Here is a 13,905-nt window from a genome sequence, read left to right on the forward strand (position 1 = left end):
GCTTTCTGTCCCAGGACAAACAAAAGGGTAGAATAGCTCTCCCTCCTCCCATGTCACAGGGTTACTCTCTGAGGGCATTAGAGTCTATACCAGCCATAAGCAAACATGTCTAGCAAGAGGGCTTTGGAGGATAGATCACTTATAGTAAATGTGTATTGTCACACAAGTAAAAGCACAGTACACACACACACACACACACACACACACACACCTGAAACAAAAGTTTGACAGACAATAGCTATTCTCACAACATGTAAGACACTCTATTCTCTTTTTTTCCCCTGTATTGTTCTATTCCATAAGAAGTAACAATGGTTAAAAAAATTACAACCCTGTAAAATTTCACATCCCACTAATGGTTACAATAGGAGATGTGAAAAACCTCTGTTTCAGTCTCTCTCTTGTTTCAACAAAACAAGACAGAACAAAAGAAATCTTTATCCAACCTCCTTGGCCAGCCTCCTCACCTAGCTCCTCATTCTCCTCAATCCTTTCTACTTTTTCTTTGAATTATTTACTGGAGCATTTTTTTTTAGTTCCATGCCTGTATCAGTTAAACTAGGAATGGCAATTTTCAGAAAACCATTCAACCTTTCCAGAAAAGCACAAAGCAGCCTCTGCTGCTGCCATGCAGCTGACTGTGGCTCACCGCCTCTCACTGTGTAATATTTGCCACATGCAGCCTCTCCTGGGCTTCCCTCTTCCCTTTTCTCTCTGCTCCATGAAATGCTGCCTTTCTTCTCCCTTAGTCCCCAGTCTTTACGCAGCTCTGCACAGCCTCCTCCTCTCTTTCTCTGCAGTCACTTTCTGAGCTGCTCAGACTCCCACCACCTTCAGATGTGTCTCCTTCTCTCTGTCCAGATCACCTGTCCTAGTCTAGGTGCCCAGGACCACCTCCTCAAGGGTACCCTGCCTGCCTCTCCTTAGCACCAGTCCAAGCTCTGGAACACTAAGAGAGTTTCTTCTAAAATGTAGTTGGATCTCCAAACCCCATTTTCTTTAACATCTATCTACAACTTTCTGTTACTTTTAGGATGAAGTTGTCATTCTTTGTGTGTGTGTTGATAGAAAGTCTTGCTTTGTACTAGGCTGACCTCAAACTCATGATCTTCCTACCTCAGACTCTGATGTGCTAGGATTAGAGGCATGTATCACCATGCCCAGCTTGAAGCTGTAATTCTTTATCAGATATATCACTTATGTTATGCGGCCTCAGCTGACCTCTCCTGCCATGCCCCTCCCTTGTATCTCTGTCCCACACCAAACCACCTATAGGTGCTGGGTCAAAGTGCTCACTCCCTTCCAGCCTTTGCACCCACTATCCTCTGATTAGAACAATACCTTAAGTCCACTCTTCCTCCAGTTGTAGCTGGGCTGACAACACTTTAGAGGTTGTGCTGTGATCACCCCTCCCCCTGTGGAGGTTCTAATAGCTCATGCTTATCATCTCTGATTCATTACAGTGAGCTCTGTGGATCTAGGGACTCTGTTATGATTGCTCGGACCTCAGGACCTAGCAAGAACACAGCATGCATTCAATGAACATTTGCTTAAGAACAGACTTATTATAAAGGATATTAAAACCATAGACAGAGACCTGGGTATCAGGAGGGGACAGTGGCTTGATGTTTGGTACATAGACTGCATACATCAGAAAGGATGTTGGGATCATGGCAGTATAATGACTGGATTCATGGAAATCAGACATAGGGGACCAGAGAGTATTTCAGTTTCAATGCTTCCCAGCTGTGGTCTCTCTGGCTTTCAGTTCTTGTGTTTTATGAAGCTCTACCCATTCTAGAAGCCTGGAACAATCAGGCCTGATTCAGTGTGACTTTGAATGTCCTCATCTTCCTACCTCTGTGCTGTGGTCAGATGATGTCTGGCCTTTGTCTCTTTGTAACCAAACAATGGTTCTGAGGTTCTAGTTGGGAGATCTTAGTTAGGGTATTTAACCTAACCTGTGTTTAGTTACCTATTTTCCTGGAAGCCTAATGACAGAGCCTGTGCCCAGGTCTGGTTTGCATTCTGTGCTCAGGATGAGGGTCTGGGGAGAGACCAGAACCCCTTAGAAGGAGTTATCCATCAATAGATCGTTAGAGTATATAGGCCAAACTGCCTCAGGAGCCTGACTTTTACAGGTGGAGAAACAGAGAGGATAAGAGACTTGTGTAGGGTCACATGACATGCTGCAGAAGAGGCTCCATTAGAATCAACTCTCTTTGGGCTCCTAATCAGGCTCTTTGCTCAATCTCCGAAGTTACACAGCTCACAAATGGAAGAGCTATAACTCGAGCTGATGATTCTGAGGCTCTTGCTCTTTCTGCTATGCCCTTTTGCCTCCTTAGTTTCTCATCTACTCCTTTCCCTGTCCTGTGAAGTTGATAGAGCAGGGAGGGTAAACAATAAGAGAGGCCTGGGGGTGTGGCTCAGTGGTAGAGCATCTGCTTAGAAAGTGGAAGGTCCTGAGTTCAAATCCTAGTACTACCAAACAAAATCATGGCAGGGGAAAGGAAGTGGGAATATGCTCAACTCTTAAACAACATTGACTATGGGTAAATGGTGGTCTAGACTCTGCTACTTCTGGTGAGCCTTCTAAGACTCCTTTTCAATTTTCTGTAAAATGAGTAAATGATTACTTTGCAAGTGGTAGAAAAGAGTCAGTGGGAAAATGTGTGGAAAGTGATTTACATACTTCCAGACACATGGTAGTTGCTCAGTGTTCATTAGTATCAATAACAATTCCTAATATTAAAAATGTTTACTAAACTCCTGCTGGGAGCCAGGGACTGTACAAAATGTCCCCAATGTCACCTCTCTAAGTCACAACACAGCAGGTGCAATTATTTGTCTGATTTTTTTTCTTTCTTTGATGCTGGTCCTGGAGCTTGAATTCAGGGCAGGGATACGGTCCCTGAGCATTTGTGCTCAAGACTAGCTCTCTACCATCTGAGCCACAGTTCCATTTCCAGCCTTTTGGCAGTTAATTGGATATAAGAGACTCTCCTGTGTAGGCTTGTTTTGAATTGTTATCCTCCAACCTCACGCAGCTGAGTAGCTAGGATTATAGGTGTGAGCTACTGGTGCCTAATTTATTTGTTTGACTTTATTGTTGGGAAAGTGAGGCTTAGATTAGGAGATGGGATTTGACTGAGGTTACATAATTTGTGAGTGACAAAATGGAGCTCCATATCTTGGAGTGTTGGGCATGGGTGCTGAGAAACCTCCACAGTCACACCTGTGTGTCCTTTGCCTCTGCTGAGTGACCACCTGGACCAAACCTGTTTGAGGCCATGTTGGACCCACTAAGTGGGCCCTGTTCCCACTTTGGGCTTTGTTCAGCATCACCACCAGCTTCGACCCTTCCATATTCCTACCAGGTGAGGTTCCATGCACCCACCCATCCTCATATCCCTCTGGACATCTGCCCAGTCCTACACACAGCCAATAGTCTCCCATACTGGGTGACAGATTCCCCAAACTCTGCAGAGCCCCCACCCTTTCAACCTTGCTCTGCTCTTTTCACTGCTCAGAAAGCCCTTTCCATTTACCTCCAGTTAAAGACCTAGGAGCTGGGGGTCAGGGAGTGGGGTGCAGTGAGTGGGTTATGGTCTGTCCTTAAAACTAGGACCTGAGGGGGCAAAGTGGAGTGGTCTAAGTTAGAGGGAGCAGGAATCGGTGAAGGAGGAAGCCAATAGAGGAGAAAGAGAGAGAAAGAGGAAAGTATAAAAGGACAGGGCAAGAGGTGGAGCATCAATGGCTCGTGCCTATAATCTTAGCTACTCAAGAGGGTGAAATCTGAGGATCACAGTTCAAAAACAGTCAAGGCAGGAAAGTCATGAGACTCTGTCTCTAACCACCAAGAAGGCTGGAAGTGGAACTGTGGCTCAAGTGGTGAGCACTAGCCTTAAGCACAAAAGCTCAGGGTCAGAATTCAAACCCTGAGTTCAAGCAGGGACACAATGGCTTAAGGATATATACCCAAGGCCCTACTCTTGGGTATGAACTCAAGGTGAACCAGGAGCTCTGCTAGGTAAGTGATGGAAGTTTAGCAGTAGCGGGTACTGTGCCTGCAGAACAAACATCTCAGGAATGATTTTGTAAAAGAAGGATACTTTAGCCCATGATGTCTGGATAGGGACAGGGAACTGCTGTCCCACTGATGAACCAGAATCCTCCCTCCAGTGCCAGGTATGGGAGCTCCAAGACAGTGTTTGTCACTCAAAATGAAGAAGGCACCTGTCTGCTCACATTGCTGGTGGTGGACATGGGGGTGGAACATCCTTAAAATATCTCCCAGAGCTTGTGTTGTGACCACATTTGATGTCCATAGTAACCCTGGGAGTGACCCCATTTCAGAGATAGAGGCTCAGACTATACAATGAAAAAGTCAGAGCTGGGCTTTTTGTGACAATTGCCCCAGGAATTTTAAAACATGGCTATAGCTTAGCTGAATGAAATAGTTCTAGTCTTACTCTATCCTTATAATTCCAAGTGAAGGGACTGTACTCAGTTCCATTGTATAGAGAGGGAAACTGAGTCCTAATGACATCAAATAGCTTTCTTGGTTCATAAAGCTAGTAAATGGGGAATTAAAATGTGGAATTCAGGCCCTCTGGCTTCAGAGTCTGTGTTTTTAGCTGCTTTTCTCACAATTGAATTACATTTTGTGGTCTGGTCACAGAGGCCATTCTGGCCTGGCAGCTGACAACACAATGAACTCGCCTGACTCTGAAGCAGGTGAACCCGGGAATGCTGCCAGCCTCAGCCAGGCTAGCCCAGGTTAGGTTGGGGGCTTGCATTCCTTATCTCCAGGGGACGTCAGCAAACCGAGAGGCTTCTGAACTCACAGATAACACTTACTACCTGCTTGTAGGGTGACACAATCATTGAGTCATTCTGTTGAGGTTAGTTGGCTTGGGCAGATGTGATCAGGAAGGCCAGGGCTTGGGGGTCCTGCCCTGACTCGGGCCCAGCTTATGGCACAGACAGGGTAAATTCTTGGCCCCTGGCCATGAATCTCCCTGACTATCCAGTTGAGGAACTTAATGCGTTCTCAGGCCTTTCCAGCCCTGTACTCTCATTCTGGGTGAGAATGCCATAGATGGAGGCTCTCTTTTCAAAGGAGGGAAACTCCCTGTCAAGCTCCTTGGAGGTTAGAGGTTGTTCCTATATCTCTACCTGCTAATTCTGGCTTTCACCAAGGCTCCTAACTCCCAAAGATGGGTCGATAGGAGAGAAGAGGGCTGGCATGCACACAATGGGTATCCAAACTGCCTTACTAGTCAAACTCTGGATGCTTCTGTATTCTGTAGGAGCTTGGAAGCAGCCTCTTTGCTCCCATTCCCTGGGGTTCCCATTCTTTCTGGGCATTCCAACAATTAAATGGCTCGTTATTGACAGTCCTCTGCTACAGCCCAGAGTGCCAACATCTATTTAGCCACATCATTGTACCACTGGACTTCTGTGCACTAGTTAGTGACTTCATTCTAAGGGGAGAAGCAGGGCAGACACATTCAAGTTCATGTCCTGCTACAGCCTCCTCCTGTGTGGACCTGGGCTTGTGTATATAAAGGCAGTCATGGTAAGCCTGGGAGGGAAGCCTCAAGAAACCAACCTTGACCTTAGACTTTCAGCTTCCAGAATTATGCGGTAACAAATGTCCGTTGTGTAAGCTACTCAGTGTGCATGTTTGTTATGGCAGCCCTATAAATGGGCATACTCATGCAAACCCATCTAATTACTTAAAACTCCCTGTGCTTCCCACAGTCAATTAAATGAGATATGCTTAAGAAAGCACCCAGCACGTAGTAGGGCCTCAGCAGATGCCAACTTTCTCTGCCCTTGGAGCATGGCAGCAGCAGCTGGCCCGGGGAATGGTTGTTGCTGAGTCACCCTGCATCAGCGTGAACCCAGGGCAACTTTGACACCACCCTCATCTTCCCCCAGACTGGCAGTCCTGCCCTCAGCCTAGCTTTAGCCTTGAAACTGGCTTTCTACAAGGCTGCAAGAGTAGCAGCATGCCCAGGTGCCTTTCCTTCTTCCCACCCTCAGGGTAAACCTGCTATGAATGACTTGGCTTGGTGCAGGGTATAGACACTAGAGAAGGTTGGGAGAAAGGCCCCAAAGTAGAAGGTCAGAGTTAAGAGGGGAGGAACTTGATTGTTGTGTCAAATATTGTATCATTTCCCCACCACACTTGCCCTTAGGATTTCATCTAGTGCTCACAGCAGTGTCTCAGTTGGTCTGGGCTTCCTCCCACCCCTCTCCCCACCATGAAAGAAACTGAAGCCTTGGGGAACAGAGTGTCTTCTACAACAAATCTGTACTGGGATTCGCACCTATATTAGCAGCTGGCTTTTTTTCACCACTGGCCTCTTGCTCCCATATTTGAGGGTGCTGCCGGCCATAAAAATGGGAGGAGCATTGGCATCCAGGAGTCATCAGACCCGGATTCCAATACTAGCTGGCCAGAGTTTGCTGTGTGAGGCTAGGCCTTACTTAGGCTAATTGTGCCTTACCAGGCCAGGAGCTTGGAGGCTCCATGTCATGGGAAGGCCATCTCTTCCTGCCCCTGCAGCTCCTAGGGCCCCTCAATAAATGGTAGCTATTGTGATAGTTCCACAACTAACTGTTCAGAGCTGTTGCTGAATCAAATTCCTGGAGAGTCAGGAAGTATATCTGTGGGTGGGAGAGATGTCTGGCACTTTCAGGGGCCCTAAGCTCTCTTCCCACCTCCTCCTCCCTCTCCCAGGGCTTGACACTGCCAGAAAGAAAGATTCAAGACTCCCCCAGCCCACGATACCTGTCTGAGGTGGGGAGGGGGACTCCTTGTCTGCAGCTCCCACTTCAATCAACACTTTCACTTTATTTATAGAACTTGCCACCACCCAAACTTACTCAGACTGTTATGTTTTCACTGTCGTCTGCCTTCCCACGTAGTAGGTATTCAGAAAGAAGGAAGGAAAAGGAGAGAGGCAGGGAGGAGGGAGAAAGAGAGGAAGGGAGGGAGGGAGTAAGGGAAGGAGAAAGAGGAGGAAGGAAAGAAGAGAGGAAAGGAAGGAGGGAGTAAAGTTGTGGATCATTTGAGCTCTACCCTTTGCTGTATTTTGGAATGTTGCCTTAAGCCAGTGTCCAGTTTTGTTTGCCAGAAGCTTCCATCTGGTACAAGAGGCTGGTACAGAACAAAGAGTTGGTGTGACCTGCACTGTGACAGAAGGGAGAAGGGACAGGCCAGAGTTCCTAGAACAGATGGTAGCTGATCAGCTTCAGGCAGTGGGAGGCTGGATTGAGGGTGAGGAAGCCTCTGCTGAGAAGTTAAAGGAGCAAGGGTTGAAGGGACAGGGAAGGGGACAGCATTCCAAACAGAGAGGACAGCAAGTGCAGGGTACAGAGCAGTGAAAGATCCTGTGGGCTTAAGAGACTCCTGAGGCTGTAGGCAAGACTTGGTCAGGAGGTGAATGCAGTGACTTGGAACATGAGAGGAGGGTAGAGGATGGAGTTGTGGTGGGGGGGCAGCTATGGAAGTGATGGGACCCAGCTCAGGATGTTCAAATCCAGGCTGTTTCTTCTTGTTCTCAGAGGCTTCCTGCCAAGGAGAGCCAGCTGTTTGCCAGGTGGTTGTAGATGCTGCCTCCTTCCTGTCCTGACTTTGCCAGCTGAGCAACAGGCCCTTTGGAGCTGGTGTCTCTGCTCTGCCTCTCTATCTTTGTCCCTATTCGAAGAGAGCACAGGCTTGGCTTGTAGGCTTGGCTCAGTCAGGCTGTCTGTGGGATCTTGGAGTGGCCACATCCTTCCTGAGCTCAGTCTCCAACTCAAACTGGGTGGCAGTCAGTAGTCATCAAGCTCTTCCATGACTCCTTCTCCCTTCCCTAACTGGTGTTTTGGCAGCTGTTGTAGATGCAGGTGATAGTTTTACCAGCCAGGAGACACTGCTGACTGACTCCAGCAAGGAGTTATTCAACTTTGTTGAGTAGAGATCAGACTTTGATCCTACTTCACCAAGACCTGTCACAGACCCTCTTGGGGACCCCAGCAAGTTTCATCCTCTCCACGGATCTCACTCTGGTCTTTGGTAAAGTAGTTTTGACCATTTCATCCTCCCTGCAGGGAAGAGGTCCTGCTCTGATTCCTGGTCACCTTTGGCAGGTGCCTTACCATTGGGGGGGGGGGGCAGGGAGGGTCAGTTTCCTCATCTGTATGTTGAGAGGCTTTCTAACTTAGACATTCTCCCCAGGCCTGTAGATGGCACAGATCCAGTGGGTACTGGTAATTATACCACTGCTGAATATCTTGCAGGGAATCACCCCATCTCCTTTTACCTCTGGAGGTATAATGTAAGGGCCTCCTTCACACTGGACCTTTCATGATGCATTATCAACTCCTGGGACCAGTTCTACCTGCAGAGCTGACAGAATCTAGCTCTGTACCACTCAAGATTCAGTTATAATCCCAGGTGCCACCTACAGCTCTTTTTGGGAGCCAGGATCTGATATAGAGTTCCCAAGACAACCTTTCAAGGTATTAGTTAGCCCCATTTTGTTGAGGAGAAATTGAGGCCAAGAGCAATCAGCTATCTTCCTAAAGGTCAGCTAGTTAGTATATTTGGGGTTTGATTAAAGCAATTTGGCTAAGAAAGTCTCACCTGGTGATGATGCTTCTCATTTATCCATATAGTGGGGTCTGTTCCTTCCTCTATCTGCCATCCTCATAGGGCTCAGGACCGTGTCCTCTTTGAGGATTCTGGGCTTTGCTAGTAGCCTCCAAAGGTGTGTTCTCATGTGTAAAGAACCTCTTCTAGTGCCTTCAAAATGTACTTTAAAGGTGATCTTTGCTTCAGTTAGCTTGGCAGGGGACAGAACCATGGCCTGGGAGCCCAGAGTTCTGACTGTAGTCCTAGCTGTCCCCCAACAGGCAATGTGACCCTTGGAGAGGTGTGTTTGGAATGTAGGATTCCCCATCTATAGGCATGAGAAAGGTCAAGGTCTCCAAGCAACTCTGTAACCATAGATAAATGCAAGTTGGTCTTGGATCTCTCCTTTCAAGAACCCTTCCAGCTCTCAGAGCTGCTGGAGCAAGCCCCACCCTCCATTTTCCCAGAGGGATATCTGTTCTTTTAGGAAAGTTTCTGCATATGGTGATTTGTTGGGAGGGACTCAAAAGGATGAAGTCAGCCTGGGCAGCTGCCTCTGGTGTGGTGAAGGAGAATGTCCTTGGTCAGACCCACCCCTAACCAGCTGTGACCTTGAGCAGAGCTCTTCACGGTCCTAAACTTCAGTTTTCATACCTGTAAAATAATGAGACTAAATAACTTTGCAGGGCTGGTGGCAGTGGTGGTGGTTGTGGTGTCTTACTAGAGAGGATACGGGGACCTAAGGAAATGCTCAATAGAATGATGATGACAGTGACAGGAAAAGAATGATGACAACTATACTGAACAGTATGAGACACTGCTCAGCCTCTCCCCACCGGCTGTTTGCCCTCATGTTTCCAACTTCACATTTGCTATTCCTTCCCCCTGGCCTCTGCCCAAGGCTTCCTACTCCAGCCCAAGCTCATCTTGTGTACTGAGTAATGGAGCAGCTAGGCCTTGTGTTTTGAGCTGGGAAGAAACTAGACACCTGCCCTGTCCCCTTCCCCCACCATGGCACAGCACCCCCTCCCCTCCCCAGCTGTGCCCTGGGCCAGTGGGAGCCACCATCTTTGGAGGAATTAATAGGCTTCCCAAAGGAGGCAGCACTTTGCTGGAGTCTTGTTGGAGGAGTAGGAAGTGGTTGGAAGAAGAGAATAGGATTTCTTTTTTCCATTTAAAGGTGTTCCAGGCAGATGAAATAACATGCACAAAAGCAGAGCAGTGTGAAATAGCATGTCAAGCTTGGGAAAACTGCAAGAGGCTCAATGTGGTAAGAAAGTTAGGAGTAGGTGGAGGTCAGGAGAGGTGAAAGAAGAATGGTGAGAATGTTTGGGGCAGGTCACTGAGAACCTCAGGTGCTAAATCAAACATGATTTGCTTGATGTGATATGTGAGTTAATCTCTTTTTTTCTCCTTTGTGCCAGTACTGAGGCTTGAATTCAGGGCTTAAATGCTGTCCTTTAGGTTTTGATTCAAGGCTGGTGTTCTACCAATTGAGCCATACCTCTATGCTTGGATTTTTGATGGTTAATTGGAGATAATAGTCTCAGATTTTACCTGCCTTGTCAGGCTTTGAACTTCAATCCTTAGATCTCAGCCTCCTGGGTAATTAGGATTAGAAGTGTGAACCACCAGCGTCTGGCTTATTCTTTACATCATGCAATAATCATTCCAAAGCACCTTGGTAGTAGTCACTGTAGGTGCTACCCAGATGCCTGGACCCACCCCTTTCCCCAGACTGGACCATTCCCTCCTCTCAGCTGCTGTGTTAATGGTAGAGTGGTCTGTGGGTGAAACCACTCTCTCTACCTTCTCACCTAGTGTCCCATCCCTTCCCAAGACCAACCTGCTGAATGACTTGTTCATATGAAGGCCTATACCCTTTCCTCTGATTTGGGACACCTGTGAAGAATTGCTTTAGCTCCAGATCTCCATGAGGTGTGGCTAAGGTCTTGGTGGGGGTCTGCCCCTAGCCCAGTTTGTCCTTCTGCCCAGTCCTGCTTCGATCACTCTCCCCAGGTGTTGACTGGAGAGAACTCCCTAGGAAACTTTATGACTGATGAGAGTGGAAGTTGACTTGCAGACTCATCAGCCAGAAAGATAAATGATGCGTGACCTTTAATTGAAGGGTCAATAAGGAAGGACCTCTACTTTAGAAAGGCAACCCTGTCCATAGCATGGGAATGAAATGGAAGGACACACAGGAGCCCAGAGGCCAGGGAGGAGGTAGTTGCTGTGGTTTAGGGATATGGCAGGATGGGGTTGGAGCAGGAAGGTGGGACAGGTCTGGGAAACCTGGAGGACACAGGCAGAGGAAAAAGGGAGAGACTGAGTATGCTAAGTGTCAATGAGTCTCTCAGGCTCCTACATAGAGTGGCTGGGCAGAAGTAGGGCTAATTCCTGGGATAAATTTAAGGAAAGTCTTGGTTTCAGTTTGGGAGAGGTGATAGTCTTGGCCAGAGACATCTAAATGGTGGTCCCAGAGGCAGGGTAGGGTAGCTGTGTTCAAGGGGGAGGATCTGAACTGGAGTTGTGGATGCTACACGTGCAGACCATTTACTCACACCTATTTAGTTTAACATGAACATCAGCCAATTAGAAGGAGATCCCCAGTTGGGCTAGAGATTAAGCCTTTGGTTGTGAGTCATGCTGGGCTGGGTGGAGAGGCAATCAGGGGCTCCGAATAGGAGCTATTTACCAAACAGTCCATGACCACTTTTGTATATAGCTAACAATGGGCATGGGCACAGGCCCGGGCCCAGTGACTTCCTCTGAATCCTCACGGAAACCTGTTAGGTAGATATTACAAGCACAAGCCCTTCTTAACAAAAGGAAGCCAGGGTGTGCCTGCATAGCATGGCTAGAGTTGAACCCACATTCATCCAACCCTTGCCTGTAATTGCTGGAGCAAGAATCCAAATCCAGAATTCTTGGCTCTTTCACCATAATCCTTTTCCCTTGCTCTAATGGCCACTTCCTGTAGGGAGTTCCAGAACTTCTGATCATGAGCCAATCTTTCCTTCCAAGAAATGGTGCTGTGAATAATCAGCCTTATGAGGAATGGGGGGGTGGGGGTAGGGGTGGTAGGGTGGAGAATGGGCCTAGTGGGAATTTCCAGGCCTGGGATCCCCCAGCTCCTGGTTTGGAACCCTGGCATATATGAGAAAGTTCTGTGTAGCAGTGGCCTCTCCCTCCAGAGGGTGGCACCTCCCCACTGTCAGGAGACCTGGGCCAGCTGTGCCTGCCTTGGCTTTTGCCCGCCATCTCCAACCGCTTCCTTTTATAGAAATGGAATGCCTTCAAGACAGTGAGCATCTTGTTACCAAACATATTTCTGAGGAGCCTGGCTATTTTAAAAAGTTGAACAAGGATAGTAGTCCTCTCTTCTCAATGGTTTTGTCTCATGGTTTCAGTTACCTGAGATCCACCATGGTCCAAAAATATTACATGGAAAAAAAATCATAGAAATAAACAACTTACAAACTTTACATATGAATAGTATGATGGAATCTTGTACTATCATCCTTCTCTACCCCACCCAGAATGTGAATCATTCTTTTGCCCAGCATACATCCTGTCTGCACTACCCACACCTTACTGAGTAGCCACTGTGGTTATTAGACTGAGTATGAAGATACTGCAGTGCTTACATGTAGGGTTTGGTATTCTCTAAGGCTTCAGGCATCCACTGGGCATCTTAGAATGTATCTGTGGGTTAGGGGTAAGAACACTCAGGGCTGTGAGTTCTTCTATGTGTCCTGTGTCACCTGGATTGAACTCCCCTGGGTGGAGACTTGTGAATGAGTTCAGTGCTAGGCAATGTTATAAATATGCTCTCCAAGAACCACTGGAGTCAAAATGATAGACACAAAAATCTGGCAAGCAAGCACACAGAGCAGCCAAGTTGCTCTGCTATTTATCCCTAATTCAGCAGGCCCTGCCCCTCTGCTCAGACTTGTTGAGCTTGGGTCCACAATCTGCTCATGATTGGTGAGTTTTGAATAAGGTAAAATGTATTTACCTAAGGTGACTGAATAAGGTTAATAGTATACAAGTAATCTCAAAATATACCTATACCCTCTGCTATTTCTTGAACAATCTGGGTGTGTCTTAATTCCATCTTGAAAACAAACCAGTTTAAGACAAAACCTTACATTTCAAAAATGCTTCCTTACATTTCAAAAACCCTTATCCCAAAGCTGTTCCCTTAAAAAAAAAGCCAAGCCACCAGGCCAAAGCAATAAGTCCCCTCCCCCTCTCCTTCCTGGTTCTGTGGCTTAAACTCAGAGCCTGGATGCTGTCCCTGAGCCTTTCTATAATTAAGTCTAGTGCTCAAGCACTTGAGCCACAGCACCACTTCTGGCTTTTTTGGGGGTAGTTTACTGGAGATAAGAGTCTCATAGACTTTTCTGCCCAGGCTGGCTTTGAACTATGATCCTCTGATCTTAGCCTCTTGAGTAGCTAGGATTATAGGTTTGAGCCACTGGCACCCAATTTAAAGCCGGAACTTTTAAGCAATGCACTTTGGTAGAAAAGACAATCTTCCTCACTGCAGACAATCCTGTGAGACAGATTGGAAAAGGTACAGAGGCTGTGGTGTTTATCCCTGAGCTACCCCTGAGCAATACAGAGGTGCTGTTGGACTATATGATGGTTGGGGAAGAGAATAAAGGCCTCTGATCAGCAGGAGAGAGAACCCTGCAGAGGGATTAAGGCTGGGGTGGTATCTCCACCCAAGGGGAGTATTAACTTCTCCTCTACAGTGTGTGGTAGCCACCTAGATAGGTAGAGGCTGGACTCTGAGATACCAGACAGCCTCAGATCTAGATTCCTCTGTTCTGTTGTGGCTCCAGGTACCAAACAGCTGATAAAAAGAACATTTTGGAATTTTCTCAGCTTTGATCCAGAACACACAGGGCTGATTGATTTTTTTTTTCCGGTGGGTCCTGTTTTGGGCTTGAGGAAGGTGTTGGCAGGGGGGTACTGAGGAGGAGGCCCATCTTCAGTGCCTTGGTTTTCTGTTCTAGAAACTACCAGAAGTCTTGGGATAACCCACATGGTGCCAGGTTTAAGAAAACAAAAACAAAACAAAAAAAAAAACCATGCTGCTTTGGGGCTGGGAAGGTGGCTCAGTGGTAGAACGCTTGCCTTGCACGCCTGAGGCTCTGGGTTCGATTCCTCAGCACCACATAAGCAAAAAGAAAAAAGCGGGAAGTAGCGCTGTGGCTCAAGTGGTAGAGCGCTAGCCTTGAGCTGAAGAGCTGAGGAACAGC

At 47.3% G+C, this 13,905-nt stretch overlaps 1 long non-coding RNA gene across 1 annotated transcript; it reads right to left on the bottom strand.

Moving 5' to 3' along the window:
• Window positions 1-2,004: 2,004 nt before the first annotated feature.
• Window positions 2,005-8,160, bottom strand: LOC122116359. Its single transcript, XR_006148953.1, has 3 exons — window positions 8,008-8,160; window positions 6,806-6,809; window positions 2,005-2,016 (listed from the first exon to the last, which is right to left on the bottom strand). It is a non-coding gene; the product is annotated as an uncharacterized LOC122116359 (long non-coding RNA).
• Window positions 8,161-13,905: the final 5,745 nt, after the last annotated feature.

The sequence above is a fragment of the Dipodomys spectabilis genome, unplaced genomic scaffold, assembly GCF_019054845.1.
Source record: "Dipodomys spectabilis isolate Male_0828 unplaced genomic scaffold, ASM1905484v1 ptg000003l, whole genome shotgun sequence".
Classification (NCBI taxonomy): domain Eukaryota; kingdom Metazoa; phylum Chordata; class Mammalia; order Rodentia; family Heteromyidae; genus Dipodomys; species Dipodomys spectabilis.